The following is an 18,716-nucleotide window of genomic DNA, read 5'->3' as shown; positions in this document are numbered from 1 at the left end:
AACAGAGCTCGTGCCCTGTTTACAAAAACAGTTTACGTTTCACGGGTGTATTCAATTTGTTAAACTCTGTACACAACACTGAGCACGGACTGACGATATTAGTGAGGGGGTTTGCTTTCGCACATTTCTACTCTGAATTTTCTGGATTATAGATGTAATGTTTTTCATTAATACACAACAAAATCGCTTCTTTTCTTAAATGTTAAGGATAAAGATAAAATTTGTGAAAGTGCAAGGATGTGTTAATCAAACGCGTCCAGGAATTCGTAGTTCCAATAATTTCCGGATAAAATAAGTTTTTAATTATATTTTCGTGTGAAATGCTATTGCAATATATAAGTCGTGATATTATACAGAAAATTTGAGAAAATATTAACTTCAAATCTGTGTCTAAGCACCTTTAAAAGGTGCCATTAATTTTTCACTTATTTGTAATTATCTCCCCTTGAAAGAGGGCCCATTCCTACATTTGAACAAACTTGAGTCTCTTTCACCCAAGGATACTTTGTGTCAAGCTTGTTACAGGAGAAAATGAAATTTTGAAAAAATAAACGAAAACGAAGACGACGATAGACAACGGACAAATTTCGATCAGAAAAGCTCTCTTGAGATTTCGGCTCAGGTGAGCTAAAAACATATTTATGATAAAGTGTGACGAAGAGTAGAAAATAGCTCACGTGTGATAGAAAGTCTGCAGTTCTTGTGGAATATATAATAAACAAGGATAATTCAGACTTGTTGCAAGGACTTTCCAAATATAATAGGATGCGATTAACTAATTTATATAAAAAGAAAGAACAATTGCGTTTATCAAATGCACTGATGCGATTTTTTGTGCAGCCTTTAGAAAAATTATAAATGTTCATTACGTGATCAAGAAGTCACTCGAAATCCCATAACTTCGTTATTTTTAACCTGATAAATTTCTCTTCTCAAATAGACTGTACTTCTATACATTTTTTATACATCGCAATCAAAACCTTGAAATGAAATATATCTTAAATGCATTTTTAAGCTTCATAGATTCTAATTATAGCTGTGTTATCCTTTGTTTTTCCTCCGCTAGTCACTAAATCAGACCTGTTTACCCAAATTGTTGTCTCTTTTTATTAGTCCCCTACCGGTGAAACCGGAGGGGACTATAGGTTTCCTCTGAGTCTGTCCGTCCGTCTGTCCGTCTGTCTGTCTGTCTGCCAGTCTGTCCCACTTGGTTTTCCGCACTTTTTTCCTAAATGCTTGCAGAAATTGAGCTGATTTTTGGTATTCCGCTTCATTGATTTTTGACGGAATTACGGCCTTTTCAATTTTACGGGTTTTCCGCAGTTTTCTTCTAAACGCTTGTAAATATTGAGCTGAATTTTGGTATGTGTCTTTACTTTGATTAGTTATAGATCAAGTTTGCATTTCGCCCCGCTTCATTAATTTTTGACGGAATTATGGCATTTTCAATTCTTAACGGGAACGGAACCAGATTACACTTGCCGGTAGGGGACTAGTATTGCCAATGCAATACTCTCAGAATGCTTGTTAGATTTGTCAGTGAGATTTGGCATTTGCCCGTAAGATTTCACTTTTCATCGACTGTACATATATTACTAGAAAACAGCTAAATTTCTGATTACCAAAACATGGTTTAATAACAAAGCAAAACATCATACCCTGCTTTCTTTTGAGTTATTTTTGTCTTTTTTTTTTTCAAACCACCGCGTTTTGGCAACTTGAATGTTTGAAGTTTTTCTCTTTTTTAGCGATTAAAAAGCGTCAAACTGAGACAGATAACGAAAACTAATTGCTAAAATCCATATGAAAGGATTTCCGTATTTTCATTATAGCAAAACGTGAGACGTATTTTGGACTGAAAATCGGTACAAAATACGGCGAAATCGTAAGAGTAAACAGGTCTGCTAAATTCATATCCTTAACATTATTACTTGGTGGTTTTATGTTTCTTGTTAGATCTTCCTGAACAAACAGCAACTGGTCAATGATATGCATGACCCCGTTTGTAGCTCCTTCGTCCATGTGAATAACATTTGCTGATGCTCCTCCAAAGTATATCCTCACATCTAAAAATATTGAAGGTGTCAATTTGTTTAACGTTTAAATAATATATCAGATATCACACTCGCATACATAACATACAACTGTTCTGCGTGCTAATCAGAACAACACAAGTACTATACTAGGTTTTGAAACCTTCTTTGATAACCCATATCAAAACCTTTCGGTATACATTTTTGTTCCTTTATTACATGCTTTAATTTCACACAGTCTAACAGATAGAAATGCAAGGTGGTTTTCATTTGCCGCATTGTATAGTCTGCATCATGGTTAAGGCAAACCTAAAAGGTGTTTAAACACTTAACAAGATAAAGACTTTAAAATCAGAAATTCTTTTGTGGGTCGAATTTTCGTGATTTGAAGAAAATCTCACGGATTAAATTTCGTAGTTTGAGAAGAAATGTGATTCAGTAGAATAAAATTTAAGTATTTCGTTGAGGACATAAGTACAGTGGTCCTCTTTATATCACGAACAATTAAAAAAATTAAAAGTTTTATGAGGAACAAGCCTGATAATAAAAATTCCGTTTTTACATTCTGTGAAATCACTACTTTACCTGGAGGATTAATTTTCGTTGTTTTAGAGATATGAATAAACTCTCGAATTCATAAAAAAAATTTAACAGCTCAACAAGTCATCATCCACGAAATCAAATCCAATTTTTTATTTATTTATATTTTTTTTAACAATTTTACAATACAAATTGAAAATATGGAATGGAGATAAATAATTACACAACTCAATTAGAAAATTATGGAATGCAAATAACAATCATACAATACAAATAGATAATTTTAAAATATATATATGGAAAAGATCGAATATTGCAACGTTTGACATGCCATATGTACTTGTATTTTTTTTCTGATTATTGTACTGTTGTATTTTATAATTATACTATACATACATAGAGGGCCCAGAAGAAGACTAGTGCTTTGCACTAATCGGGTTACCCTCTTTAAATAAAGTATTATTATCATTATTTATGTCGCCCGAACGTAGTCAGGCGACATATTGCTATTGTACGCATAAAAACCTTGTCCGGGGATGTTCTCACAGATGGCTGGGACAATATTCCTGAAACTTTCCTCAAAAGACAATCACTAGTTGTACTTGTGCAGAGCAGACGTTTAGTTTCAAAATGGCTACCGTTGCCATGGAAACGTTCGAAAAGTGAGGAATTTTGTCGGGAGTGTTTTCCCTGGTCCCTTGAACATTCATCGTGAAACTTTACAGAAATGATGATAGTAATTGTAGTTCTGCGATTCGCATTTAAAATTTTCACATTTTCAATTGTTGCCATGGAAACAGAGGAAAAGTGAAAATTCTTTAACTTCGATTTTCTCTGTAACTGCTTAAGCAATCATTTTGAATCTTTTATGGATGATTCCTTGCGTTGTGTGAAAGTGATTTATATTTCTTTTAAATAAACTGGAATTTGCCGAACACAGTTACCATTGAAACAAAACAAAAAAAGAGGTATAATGCGCACATATGTTCTTAGAGGAGCTTGGACAATCTTGATAAAATTTTACAGAATTTATAATTAGAAACTCTACGTGTACAGTCAACATTCAATTTTTTTCTTAATCCTTACCGTTGCAATGGAAACGGACGAAAAGTGAAAATTCTTTAATTTCTATTTTTCTCAGTAACTACGCAAGCAGTCTTTTGGAAATTTGAACGGTCCATTCCTTCTACTGGATCAAATTGTTTTCCGCAAAAACATTGGAGCAGGTCCATCGCTTCAGCCACCGGAACGAAGTCACATTTTGGTTCACCTTAGTTTTGTACTCGGTTGATTGATTGTATGTTGTTTTACGTCCCATTCGAGAATTTTTCACTCCAACAGAGACGTCACCATATACCGGTGAAGGGCTTCAAATTTTGACTCAGCACTCTGGGCCATTGAGCAGTGAGGGATCTTTATCGTGCCAACGCCTGCGCGACACAGGGCCTCGGTTTTTAATGTCTCATCCGATAGACCCGCAACTTTCACTTCAAAATGCCGAGCGCATGGCGAAGGAACAGTTGTTACCCATTTTTTATCGACTTAGGTCAGTCGCGGCCGAGATTCGAACTCACGACCTCCCGATCACGGAGCGAGCGCTCTGCCGACTGGGCTAACGTGAACGGTAGTTTTATTTTCGAGTTTTCTCGTAGATGGCTTTCAAAATCTTCATGAAATTTTACAGAAATAAAAATCACACAGCCTAGTTGTGCATCCAATATTTTTTTTTTCAAAGTTTGTCGCTGAAGCCAGGTAAGGAACAAATGATTTAAGAAAAATCGCGGTCACGTGACGATTGTATGCTATCAGAAGTTTCTTATAAAAATCATTTCCCCACTTTTCCCTCCAACATTTTTGTTATTGAATACTTAGTATATTTTTGTGAGATTTATAGAGCTATAAGTCTATCTACAAATTTAATACACATATTTGCAGGTTCTTAGTACGAATGCCCAAAAACGTTGTACATACATTTATTTCTGGGGGGTTTTTTAATCAACTTATAGATTATTCACGTTGTTTATTACTAAATAGTAGTTTTCAGGTTCCAGTAAATGTGCTATTGTAATATATTTGATATGAGTGCAGAATGAACATCTTTGATGAGGAAAAATGACTATTTGTTTATTTCTAACCTGTTAAACAATATAAATCATTCACTTTAATTTTCATTTATATTCGTCAGAACTATTGATTTAGTGTGAAAGAACAGAGATTTCACGGAGTGTGACTCGTGTGCTAAATAAGCCTCCGAAGGAGATACAGAGGACGGAATACCTTCATGATCCCAATGTAGGAAGTTTATAGAAAGACACTTCTGTTCTACATTTAGTACACCGGTGTTATTTTTTCTCTTTCTAAACGATTGATAAGGAGTATGTTTTTGATAAGTGTCGTTTTTCTCCGATACTTTTTTTTGTTGAGTAATGCTTTGATTTCACATGCAGTTTTCAAATAAAATTCCGTTAACAAATAAATGTAAAGACAAGAAAGTTATTGTACATTTTTACTACACCCCCCCCCCCTTACACACACGCGCGCGCGCACACCTCACCCAGAACAAGAACAACATGAAATATTTCTCCTAACCCGAGATCGACCTCTGATCGACTTTAAATCCACTAAAGACCCAAAATAAATTTTCTTGAAAGTTTGTTTACCTTTGACTCAATTAGTTAATCGGCGAATTTCTGTAGAATGAACAGAGATGCGTAATTTACTTTTTTGTCTTAAAATTATTCTTATATTTATTAATTAAATCAAGTTTCCATAATATAGGAGTTTATATTCCGCTTCCGTGATGCTTTTTCTGTTGTGAATGTGTGTTAATCATCTTATTTACGATTTCTTCATCTTAATATAAACCACTTGTATTAGTTAAATTATTTCCGGTATCAATATTGACTAAAAAACTAGCGATATTATTCCTTCAATACAATCCAATTCTCCTGATATGTTAGTTTTAGTTACAAGTATAAACATCTGTGTTCTGATGTTTTTCGTGTTCACTCAATCAGAAAGAAAAGCAAAAAAAGAGGTTTTTGAGGAAATCAAAATTTTTATTAATCATCAATCCTGCCTGTCAAAACTATTATCTCCGCACAACCATTCCTTCACAATCCAAGAGTCGGTAGTCCAATCCCAGCAATTGGACTATGTGTTTAAGCTTCTTTTTTTAAGAAAAATAAAACAAACAAAAAGCCAAAAAAAAAAAAACAAACACAAAACAATACACTTTTAGACCATTTCTAATAAAGCCAGTTCGGGGCGACATACGCTATTGCTTGCAACAGAGATTGTTCTTTCTGACGTATCCGTATCGAGGTGAGAGAGGCATCTCGATCCCGATGTCTAAACTATTAAATAATAATAAAAATTTCCATCGTTATTTGTTTGGTGTTACAGCAGTCCCATTCATTTGAGAATAGCATATGGTATTTTTTCTAATAAAAATGTATTAAGCTGCTGTACACGTCTATCATTTCGTTGGAAAATTTTTTAAAAATAGATAATGAAATTAAATATATTTGTATTTGTTTTCAACATATTGTTTAAAACTTTAATTGTAATTTTGTTTCAAAACATTTATCGGGACACCCCCCCCCCTCTCCCTTTTAACTTCCGGACATTTTATTGATTGATTCTGTAATTAACATTAGATGACATAAAAGTTACAACCCCCCCCCCCCCCCCCCCGATCACTCACACTAAAATTCAAAAGATGTTGATATCCACGCAATCAATAAAACCATGTAGCCGTTTTCTTAAGAGAATTCGTTTCCAGACCCTTACCAGTATATGCTTAAAGATGCCGGTTTACCCCCTCCCCCCGGTACGCACGCAAACTTTCTTAGCGTCTTTCTTCATTTTTTTTTTCAATGAACTATTTGACAAATACGTGTATGTCTCCCCTTCCCCTACCAAGTTTAAATTGCTAATTTCGTGCCTATTCTCATACAGCTTGAGTTTGCTTTTATATTGTGTCCTTTCAGCAGTATTACCTTGAAGAGACTTCATGGCGACAAAAAACATAGGTAATGAAATGAAAATTCAATTGTTAAATTTGACTTCTCCTTTTAGTTCTCTTGTTGTTGTACATGCGTATTATAACTGTTTCAGAATAGGGTATTCATTATCTTAATTCTCTTTTTATAAGAAAGAAAAGATCATTAGACTAAAAAAATGTCAAAACGATAGATTTATAGGCTACCTTGTCCATCCAGCTGATTTTTTTAATTAATTTATTTATTTTTTATATTTTTTTTTATTTATTCATTTTTGTATTTTGGCCCAGATCGGGACAAGTGTGAGTCAATTCAACACACATTTTATAGAATTGAAGAGAAAAGGCTGCTTCAATGTAGCAGAGAAATAAAAATCGCAGAATAAAAGATAAAATTTATATAAAAGATTATATTGATAAAATATCAACATTTTTTCAGAGTTTTGATCCCACTTGTACACAAAGGATTACAGTCGTCTTAATTTCAAAAAAAATAAATCATTAAATAAACTGTAGCCAACATGTTTATATAAAGTAATGTATAAGCCATAAAAATTTTCCTCCGTTTATCTCCTTTTATCAACAATTGTTAATTCACCCCCGACAAACAACTGTGTGTACTTGCATGACTTTCGGAAATGGTAACCCTTTCTCAAGCTCTCTGGAATTTCGGATACGGCTATCACCTAACAATTTAGGGAATTTTGAGTCTTCAAACTGTCCCAGAATTCCCAGCTATCCAAAGCTTTTCTGGAGAACTATGACCATCAATATGCATAATCAAATGATATACTGAATGAAGAGGATAATAAAAGAGAAAATGAGGATGGAAATTTTCAGTGACCCCCACCCCTCCCCACACAAAGAGTATGCAGTATGGTTAAATCTTTCCCAGTTAATATATCCGTAATTATTTTTGTGAAAAAGAGGAACTCAAAACTTAAAATCCATACCCCGCTCACAGTAATAGGTTTTTTAAGAATTTGATCAATTGCTACACATTTTTGTTGTCAAAGTTTTGCTAAGGTGACTTGTCATTTTTTTGGTTTCTCCCTGCCTCGGCCCAGCTTCCCCCTTCCCAACTTTGTTAATCGATTAAAAAACTTATACTCATCTAAAATGTTTTATCTCTAACACCTACGTACAGTTAAAGTTTGTTAACTCAAATCCTTGGTGATATCGGTTTTAATTGATCCAATCAAGTTTGAGATAACGAGCGTTGACTGTATGCATTATGGGGAATATGTCTTGTACTTGTGAAGGTTACTTCGAGAATGAAACAATAATATATCCTGATATTGAGAAAGAGATAGAGAAGGGGAAGTCCCTTTTGAACCATTTTTTAAAACAATTTAATTAAAAAAATACATAGATTTTTCTAATTTAATTTAATTTTTTTTTTTAAATCCTTCCATAGAATGATATATGTGAACAGCAACTTGATACGTTTTATCATGTTCCCCATACGAAGTTTGGGAACATATTGTTTTTACTTTCTTTTTTCAAAACTTCTTCTCCGGTACTTTTTGTCCGCGAGTGTTCTCGGAAACTACTCATCCGATTAAGATAAAACCTTTTTAGGGTTAATAGGCATGTTGTGTAGATGTGCGGAACAAAGGTCATTTTGCGCGCACGTGAATGCACATGCGTGCGCGTGCGATGAGTGAAATAACTGATATACTTAATATCGCCATTACTTTTACATTTCTTGATGAATTGCTTTGAAACTCAGAATATCAAGATACCTTAGGATAGTCTAGACAAGATGACATGGTCAAATTAGCATGAGCCCACGCGCATGCACGTGCGCTTCGCTCCGATTGACTGATACAAAAATGTCAATAACTTCCTCATTTTTTGACAAAATACTTTGAAATTCTAAAATATACATCTGTAAGTATATCTTATAAGGTTCTACAACATATTATATGGGAAATTTCTTGAAAACATGCGCAAGCAGGTGTGCTGCAATCTGATTGGCTGAAACTTTACATGTAAATGGCTATAACTCTCTTGGTTATCCACAAAACAAGATGAAATTCATAATATAGATAGGCACATTGGGCTCCTACATTATGATCTATCAAAATTGAATGCAACGTCATGCATGCACGTGTGCTGATTTCTGATTGGCTAATACTTAAATGGTTATATCTCTTTTATTTGTCAATGAAATTCTTTGATATTTAACACAAATGTATATATTATGAGACACTATAAGAAAAATTAAGTGAAAAACGTAGAAAACATGTGCAAGCGCATGCGCTGAAAATTGATTAATACCCATATGGCTATATAACGGAGTAGTTTTCCAATAAAATACCCTTAAAAATAAAGTGTCCATCTATATTAGAAAAGAATTCTCCAATTCAATGAAGCTTGTAGGGAATGGGGCATCATAAGTGATTGGGGAGCCGTTTGGGGAACATCTGTAACGGTTTCCGTTACAATTAGCACTAGTTAGAAATATTACTATAAATATTATTTCCCAATAAAGAGGTTAAAATCAAATAAGAAACGATGGAAATGCTACCCAACGGTTTAATCATCAGGATAGAGATGCCTCTCATACCTCGATACGGATACGGATACGGATACGTCAGATAGAACAATCTCTAATAGCAGACATTCTAGTTATTAGCAGTTACCGAAATTACGCGGTTAGATTGTTTTGTTTGTTTGTTTGTTGTTTAACGTCCCTTTCGAGAATTTTTCACTCATATAGAGACGCCAGCACTTGCCGTTGGAGAGCTGCAAATTCTGACCTATACTCGGCACTTAGGGCCATTGAGCAGTGAGGGATCTTTTTCGTGCCAGCACCTACTGTGACACGGGACCTCGGTTTATACGGTCTCATCCGAAGGACCGGTCTCCACATCCCACAGCGGGATTCGAACCCTCGACGTAAGGATCAATTCCTAACGCCGCGACTCTAGAGCAAACTCTCTAACCACTACGCGACGCGGGCGACCGGTTGGATTTTAATGACCGAGATAAAGAGTTAACATTGTAATTACCGAGACAATAAGACCGAGATATCGAAGTTAAATTGTTATTAACGAGTTATCGAGATAAGACTGTACTTACCGATGTAACAAGGTTAGATTGTAATTACCGAAATAACATGATTATACTGTAATTACTGAAATAATGATACTAGACTGTAACTACCAAGATAACAAGGTCAGACTGTAATTACCTCTGTCGTTTGTCTTAGTGAGACTTATTGTCTCGCCGTTCAGCACTTTTATCTGGTGGTTACCATTTCCAATTTTTTCTAAGTAGATTCTACCAGGAACGATGAGCCGCTTAAACAACTGAAAACAAAATTTTAAAAGGTTGAATATCATGAAATAATACATTCTTTTTTAATGAAAATTCTTTTATAGAAATATACATATTTTTGTGTTATTACATAAACATCATCATTTACCACAGAACAGCAAAGCAGCAATTACTATGCAAATATATATGTTTGTCATGTATTAAATTTTGTACAGTGGCGGATCCAGGATTTTCATAATGGGGGGGGGGGCAGTAGAAGGCGGGGGGGGGGGATCTGGGGGCTGTATTGAAGGCCCCTGTTGGTCCTTATGGGGGTCCGGCTTTGCCCCCGGAAGCTGACGAATTTTTACAAATAAGATGTGTTTTTTCCCTTGATTTTATGATAATGAACACATACAAAAATTTCAAACGGAGGGGGGGGGGGGCACGCCCGGCGCTGGATCCGCCTTTGTAGTATATAAACCGTAAGTGCTTACATGTATATATTACTGTACTATGAGGCAAACACTTCGACTATAATAATTTTTATGGAAGACCGGATAAATTTAATATCTTTGACAAACTGCGTTTCTTCAAATGAAGAAAGTTTGAATTTTCCAAGCTTCGTCATAAATGATGATTTAAAAAGGAATTAAAGAGTAAAGACATTTATTAAACCTTGAGTTATGTGACGTAACAGAGAATAAATTAGCCTTAACTTAAATAGGTTGTTAAACCTATAAGACACAAGGATTTTAACTTCAAACTACTTTCTTTTTATTTCTGATGACATGCATATAATTTATCTCCGAGCTAGATGATTAAAAACTCTATTCACTTTGAGTCAATGAGCATTTCCTATCTATTTTTCACTTACATACTGAAATCGTTGTGTGTCTCTCATGACCCTGATTCCATTAAGCGACATTAAAAAGTAGTCTATGGCACTGGAATTGGGAACAAAGATTGTGAATTCGCACGCCGCACTGGTCGTTCCGCAGCACCCCATATCGTACACGGAGGAACTCTGTGACCCTGTGTTCGTACCATTTACATGTAGCATGTTGCATGGATACGTGTTGCAAGGACTTTTGTTTGCATTGCTTGGGTCGCTGCAGTAGCTCACATACTGACACTGGCTTGTTGAGCCGCCGTTACAACTAAGGCATTGCTAGGAGCTTGCATACTGGGGCTGGGAGCAGTAGGCGGGACAGTTAGATCCAGACATACAAATGGCCGAGTTACACGGATACTGATTAGCATACTGGGACAGTGAACAATAAGTAGGACAGGTTGTACTCCCTCCAATGTTGCTATTGGCACACAAAGCAGTATTACATGGATATTGGTTCTGGTATTTTTCCTGGGCACAATAAGTGGGGCACGTGGTGGACCATCCTGTGTTTGCCTGACATTGTGCTGTGTTACAGGGATACTGATTCTGATATTGGGCCAGGCTGCAGTAGGTAGGGCATGTCGTTCCCTGGTAAGTTGGAGGATAGCCGTATATCTCGAAATTGCACTTCTCTGCCGTGAATCTACGGTCCGTCAAGTAGTTCTTCAGTCCAACACTTTTCATGAAGTCATATGTACGCCTACAATTCAAAACATATAAACATGTGAAACACAATGATACCATGGAAACTAGATACTGAGGTCTAATTATTTTCATTCATTCAGGTATAACATCCATTCTGATCATTAATGTCTATCATATATCTATACTTACAACAGCCAGACGTCATGACAGATCAGCATGGGGAGATCCAGATACGGGATTCCCAGCACAGAGTCGATGATGTGGACCATTCCATTGACTGTCGTTATGTCCGGCCAAATCACGCGCGCCTTCACATTACCTCCCTGTACCCACATTTCTTAAAATGGAAATGATAGTTAACACGTTGCATAGTTTCTCATCTCCAAAGAGTATTATTAATGAAAGTGTTTGAAAAGATAAGGAATAGATTGTTCACAGAGTTTTCTCCTTATTGAGGTTGTTGAGGATACTGCTTACATTCAAAAGTTAGTAAACACAATTATAATACTACAATAACAAATAATGAAAATATATTTTTAAAAAAAGAGCAAATTCTATGATTTTTTTTGTTTGTTTTGCAATTGTTGTACAACAGGGTTGCATCTAAAGAATAAGACACATAAAGTTCGTCATATCTAAATATAAACTATGGGTTTTTTTTTCTAGGAAAAAGCCTGAATAATCTAGGACTGCATGCAACTATTTACCATTTCTTTCATTATAAATGGTGACCCTCTCGTTATTATACATAGTTTGACTGTATTGACGACTCTCATTTCCGCTCATCGCTTGCAAGGAGGAGATATTAATTTGGCTGTTGGGCATTAGAATATGCAGTCCAAGCACCTGGGAAAAAAACAATGGAATTATCTGCCGAAAACTGGTACATGTATGCTCAATGAACATGCACATGCACGGCAAACCAAAGCATTACAATGAATGAACACATCTTTAGAAATGAATTTATCATATGACCAGTTTCTACATGATCCGGTGCTAGTATGATCTGGTGATGGAGAAATCTTCCTTACCCACATAGATTGGCCAAAAGAATATCAAAGTTAATTGCAGCAGACGGGTTCTTTTTTGAGGTTTTTTATATCATTTTCTTGTCTAGAAATAATGATGAGAAACTAATCTGTTTTACTATTTGATCATTCTCAATAAACCGTAAGTATTGTTTTCTTGAAAAAAAATTGGGGGGGGGGGGAATACTGCTATAACAAAAAATGTTTTATTGAGAATCTTATAGAAACAGCATGTTTGGTGAAAAAGGGAGCAATTCATTTTTACCTAAATTTATTAATTTACTTTTTTAATACTTGAATATGTTTATATATGGATAAGTGTTTGCAGTTGTGCCTAGAAAAATAATAAGAGATTTTGTCACCTTAGAGCGGTAAATTAATGGCATAATACAATGACCTTGTCAGGAAATACAATTTATCACTGAGTCAAATGCTGACTGACGTTGTTCATACTAATTGTTTGGCCATTATTTACACATTGAATTGTCGACGGATTTTTCCGTTATTTCCCGATCATGACAAGGAGCACACGGCAGGTGTGACCGGTCGGCAGGGGATGCTCACTCCTCCATGGCACTTAATCCCACCTCTGATGTTTTGGAGGTCCGTGTTTGCTCTGCTCCTATTTTGTATTGTTTAATGGACTTTTGAGCTTGAATACTGTTCGTTATCTCCATATAATTCCCTTATCGAGATAGTTACCATATTCACTAATGTCTGGTTACTGCTCAGGTTGACCAAGGGGATGTCTGCAATTTTTTGGATGGCGCTGTCAAGAGGCACGAAGACGTTTACCCCCGACGGCTGTACCAGGGCATTTCTGATGTTTTCGAAGCCTTTATTTATTAGTTGGTCAAATTTCCTAAAGAAAAAAAATTTAATTATTTTTTACAAAAAGTTTATGAATAGAAGAATATCTATTGTATAGCTCCATGTGATACTTATCCTCCTGAAAAATGTAGTCTATAACACGATGATGGTATTGATAGAACTGAGCAGACATTTGTAAAAGAAAATAAGTTGATACTACAGGGTTTTGAATCTCACAGCAGAACATCTATAAACAAACACTCAAGATTATGGCACGTCAAATTCGAATTCTCTGTCCCAGTGTAAATCAGACTCTAGGTAGCAAAAATATGGAACTTCTCAAATAAGTAATTTTCTTTAACAAGAAAAATGTAAAATGCTTTTTATTTCGTTTGAATATAATTATTGCAATATCTAATTCATCGGTAAACTTTTGTATTGTAAATATGATAATTAATTAAATCCTTCTCGGAGCGATAAGGCTAATAAGGTCGGTGCTTATACCCGGTTTCCGTGGTTCTACGCGAATAACAGTCGTTGACTCTGGGACACCAGTCCATTGCAAGTTAACCCCAAGTGTAAATCAATTATTATTTCAGCTAGGTGGACAGGGACAATGTACATAAAGTACCTTGTCTAAGACACAATAAACACAAAGCATCATGTGATCATACCGGGGCTCGAACGAGCAACCTTTGGGTTACTGACCACTGTGTCATGTGCTCCACACATAGGAAATGATATTATTGAAATATATAGTATTTTTAAAGAACTTGTTTAAAAACAAGTAGCCCATTGGTCATGCACATCGCTCACCTGAGCACATTGGCTAGGAAAAAAGCAAAAATCAGTTCAGTTTTAAAGGTTTACATGGGGGACTTGAATTTTAAACTACCTGATGATGCTTTTATGTAAATATAAATATATGGCTTTGCTGTTCATGAGCAGCAGATTTTCTCCTATATATTCATTTGTAAAAATTTGATCTCCCATTGTGACCCCATCTTACCCCCGGGGCCCCTCATTTGAACAAATTTGATTCTGCAATACCTGACAATGCCTCCATATCAATATGACATCATGGCTTTCTGTTCTTGAGAAAAGATTTTTTCCTATATATTCCTGTGTAAAACTATGATCCCCAATTGTGGTCCCACCCCGGGATCATGATTTGAACAAACTCGAATCTACACTACCTGAGGATGACTCCATATAAATATGACCAATCATGGCTTTGCTGTTCTTGAGAAGAAGATTTTTAAAAAAAATTCCTATTTACTCCTTTGAAAAACTTTGATCACCCATTGTGGCCCCACCCTACCCCTGGGGTCATGACTTGAAAAAACTTGAATATACACTACCTGAAGATGCTTTTATTAAATTATGACCAATCATGACTTTGCTGATCTTGAGCAGAAGAGTTTTAAAGAATTTTCCCATGTATTCCTATGCTAAACTTTGATCACCCGTTCTGGCTCAACCCACTCCCGTGGTTCATTATTTGAATAAACTTGAATCTACACTACCTGAGGATGCTTCCATATAAATATAACCTATCATAGCTTTGCTGTTCTTGAGAAGAAGAGTTTTAAAGATATTTTCTATGTACTTCTGTGTAAAACTTTGATCCCACATTGTCGCCCCACCCACTCCCGGGGGTCATTATTTGAACAAACTTTAATCTACACTACCCGAGGATGCTTCCACATAAATATGACCAATCATGACCACTCTTTTTAAAGATATTTTCCTATATATTTCCGTGTAAAACATTGATCCCCCATTGTAGCCCCACCCACTCCCGGGGGTCATTATTTGAACAAACTTTAATCTACACTACCCGAGGATGCTTCCACATAAATATGACCAATCATGGCTTTGCTGTAATTAAGAGTAAGATTTTTAAAGATATTTTCCTTTATATTTCTGTGTAAAACTTTGATCCCCCATTGTGGGGTCAACTTACCCCCGGGGGTCATGGTTTAAACAAACTTGACTCTACACTATACCTGAGGTTGTTTCCATTAAAATATGACCAATCATGAATTTGCTGTTCTTAAGAAGAAGAGATTAAAAGAATGTTCCTACGTATTCCTATGCTACACTTTGATCGGCATACCCTGACAAAATTTACTATAGTTAACTATAGTTCACTATAGTTAGCTATAGTGAAAATGTTGATACTTTGATTTACTATGAAACTTTACTCTAGAAGATTTCAGAGCTAAAATTCGAAAACAGTAATGTAAATTTTGGAAATAATGTGTGAATATATAAATAATATTTCAATTTAATATAAAAAATGTGTAGGTATGAATTAAAGAACAAAAAATATAACGATCTGAAATCCATAGGAAAAATTAATTTGATTTATAAAATGAAAAAACTTTGATACTATAGTCAACTATAGTAAACTATAGTTAACTATAGTACTTTTTTTTCGTTAGGGTACTGGCCCAATCCTACCCCAGGGGGTCATTATTTGAACAAACTTGGATGTACACTACCTGACGAAGCTTCCATATAAATATGATTAATCATGGCTTTGCTGTTCTTAAGAAGAGGATTTTTAAAGATATTTTCCTTTATATTTCTGTGTAAAACTTTGATCCCCAATTGTGGCCCCACCCTACTTCCGGGGGTCATGATTTAAACAAACTTAAATCTACACTAACTAAGGATGTTTCCACATAAGTTTCATCTTTCCTGACCCAGTGGTTATTCAGGAGAAGATTTTTAAAAGATGCCATTATTTTTTGACTAATTCGTAATTATCTCCCCGGCGTGGCTCTTCGTTTGTCAAACTTGAATCCTCTTCACCCAAGGATAATTTGTGGCAAGTGGACGCCGGACAATATGTAATCAGAAAAGCTCACTTGAGCCTTCGGCTCAGGTGAGCTAAAAACCGAAATGTGTTTGTGAAACACTGATGCCCCCGTTGCAACTTATAACGAAGGTTAAACTTTCTCAAACGCAAATCAAGTATGTTGGTACTCAAAGTAAGGTTTTGTCTCGAAGAATATACCTGTGAAAAATAAAAGCCCTAGCAACAACCATTGAAGAGATATGGGCAAGGTTAAAGTTTTTCAAAAGTGAGTCAAACATCAAGGTTATGGTCAAATTATCAAAATTAATGGTCCTTAAGGAAAGGACTTCTCACAAGAAATACACATGTGAAATATAAAAGCCCTAGCACCAACCATTCAAAAGTTACGGCCAAGGTTTAAGTTCTCAAAAAGAAGAAGGTCAAAGTTCATATCCAAAATAAGGTCTTGTCACAAGGATTTCATATGTGAAGTATGAAAGCCTTAGCAACAACTATTAAAAATAAATGGCCAAGAATAAAGTTTTCAAAAAGTAGTTCAAACTCCAAGGTCTAGGTCAAAGGGTCAAAGTTTCTGGTATCCAAAGGAAGGTCTTTTCACAAGGGTTACATATGTGACGTATGAAAACCCTAGCATTAACTGTTCAAAAGTTATGTCCAAGGTTAAAGTTTTTCAAAAGAAGGTCAAACTACGAGGTCAAGGTCCATGGTCAAGGTACTTAGTTTCCCAAGGAAGGTCTTGTCACAATGATTACATATGTGAAGCATGAAAGCCAATGTTAATGTTAGGAAAAATCTTGCAAAACTAGGTCAAACTCTAAGGTCAAGGTCATAAGACCAAATAGTATGGTACTCAAAGAAAGGTCTTGTCACAAGAAATACACATATGAAATAAAAAAGCCATAGATCCAACCAATTAAAAGTTATTTGCAAAAGTTAAAGTTTTTGCGGACAAACATACAGACAGACGGACGGACAGGACATAAACTATATGTCCCCGAATCTTCGCCTACGGTTGCATAAAAACATATCAGTAAATAAAATGATTATCTTCATTACTGAAAAGGTTTGAATCAAATAAAAAGGACTTTCGTGCCAACTAATTAAAGATACTTTGATTTACATGCGTAATAATATAGAAATTTTACATAGCTTCTAGTTGAATTTGTTCACGAATGTTGTTGTAAACGAATCCCAACAGCTGATCTACCACATGAACAACTCCATTGATCACGGTAATATTACCCTCAATAATGGCCGCCCTGACACCACCATTGTAAACATGTACTGAAATTAAACAAAGCTGATTAGAAAGTAAACAATGTTGGTAGATATCACAAAGGAACTAAAAATGATAAGAAGTAAATAATAAAACCACACAACACTGAGATAATTCTCATAAAATCACACAACCTTATCAAATGTCTGATTAACTTTTATCCATACACAAAATCTAAGAGGTGTTGCTTGAATAGTGATCTGCAAGTGACACTCCGATATGTTGATAAAATAATACCACAAATGTAGTCTGTGATATGTCCAAGAGATTTGAGAGTAAACTCTTTTAGAACTTTTTTTTAAAAAATTATTTAAAATGCCAAAACAGATTGTGTTATTTTCAAAGGAGGAAGATAAAAACTCAGGAGTGGATTTCGTCAGGAATATCAGTACTTGCCCACACAACAGTTTACCACACAAATAATCTTTAACTTGCCATTGTGACCTGATGGTTTGCGAAATGTCAATAGTTGACCATTGGCATCAGTTACTTCTTCATTGTGAGAAATGCAGTTGGTGAAAATCGCCAGGTTTGGAACACAATGAGCTTGAATAATCTAAATTTAAAAAAAAAGGTTATACAGTTTGATTCAAATTAACTCACTTTTTCAAATACCCAACTTTATAACTCTCAATATTTCACTGATGTTTTCAAGCAATCACTTGACAACCTGTTTTCCTTTCTGAAACTGATGACGCACTACATAGTATAATGAATTTTTTCCTTCCTTCCTATGAAAAAATTCCTTAAAAATGTTTTATAAAGCGATAAACATTTTATAAATGTGAGGTGATTGAAAACGGGGACAAAGTTAGAATGAAAATTTTCCAACAGAATTTACATCAAAAATTTCTAAAAGTAGTTTAGGGGAGGAAGGACCTATTTGCCTGTTGTTCACAAAAAAATATTAAATACCTCTGGATCGTTATCGGGCAATTGTATGAAAAGACTGAGAGTTATATTTTCTTCCTTAATTAATTCTGCTTGATAGCCATCCCATCTGATAAGTGTATACTTATTGATTTTAATTATATAGGATTGTCAGATATTCAACTGGTGTATTTTTGTGAAACTGTCTGAGGAATGTTTACTTAACGGGTGTAATTCTGTGGGATTGTCTGATAAGTGTTTGTAATTCTGTGGGATTGTCTTCTAAGTGTTTATTTACCTGGTGTAATTTTATGGGATTTTTGGATAAGTGTTTATTTACCTAATGTAATTCTTCGGGATTGTCTGATAAGTGTTTATTTACCTGGTGTAATTCTGTGGGATTGTCTTCTAAGCTAAGTATTTATTTACCCGGTGTAATTCTGTGGGATTGTCTGATAAATGTTTATTTACCTAGTGTAATTCTGTGGGATTGTCTGATAAGTGTTTGTAATTCTGTGGGATTGT

At 35.1% G+C, this 18,716-nt stretch overlaps 1 pseudogene; it reads right to left on the bottom strand.

Moving 5' to 3' along the window:
* Nucleotides 1-18,716, bottom strand: part of LOC133193280 (stabilin-2-like) — a 42,243-nt pseudogene that overhangs the window by 3,413 nt on the left and 20,114 nt on the right.

The sequence above is a fragment of the Saccostrea echinata genome, unplaced genomic scaffold, assembly GCF_033153115.1.
Source record: "Saccostrea echinata isolate AGI-Se365-2 ecotype Australia unplaced genomic scaffold, CSIRO_AGI_Sech_v1 ptg000027l, whole genome shotgun sequence".
NCBI lineage: Eukaryota > Metazoa > Mollusca > Bivalvia > Ostreida > Ostreidae > Saccostrea > Saccostrea echinata.
This window is presented reverse-complemented; position numbering and strand designations above follow the sequence as displayed.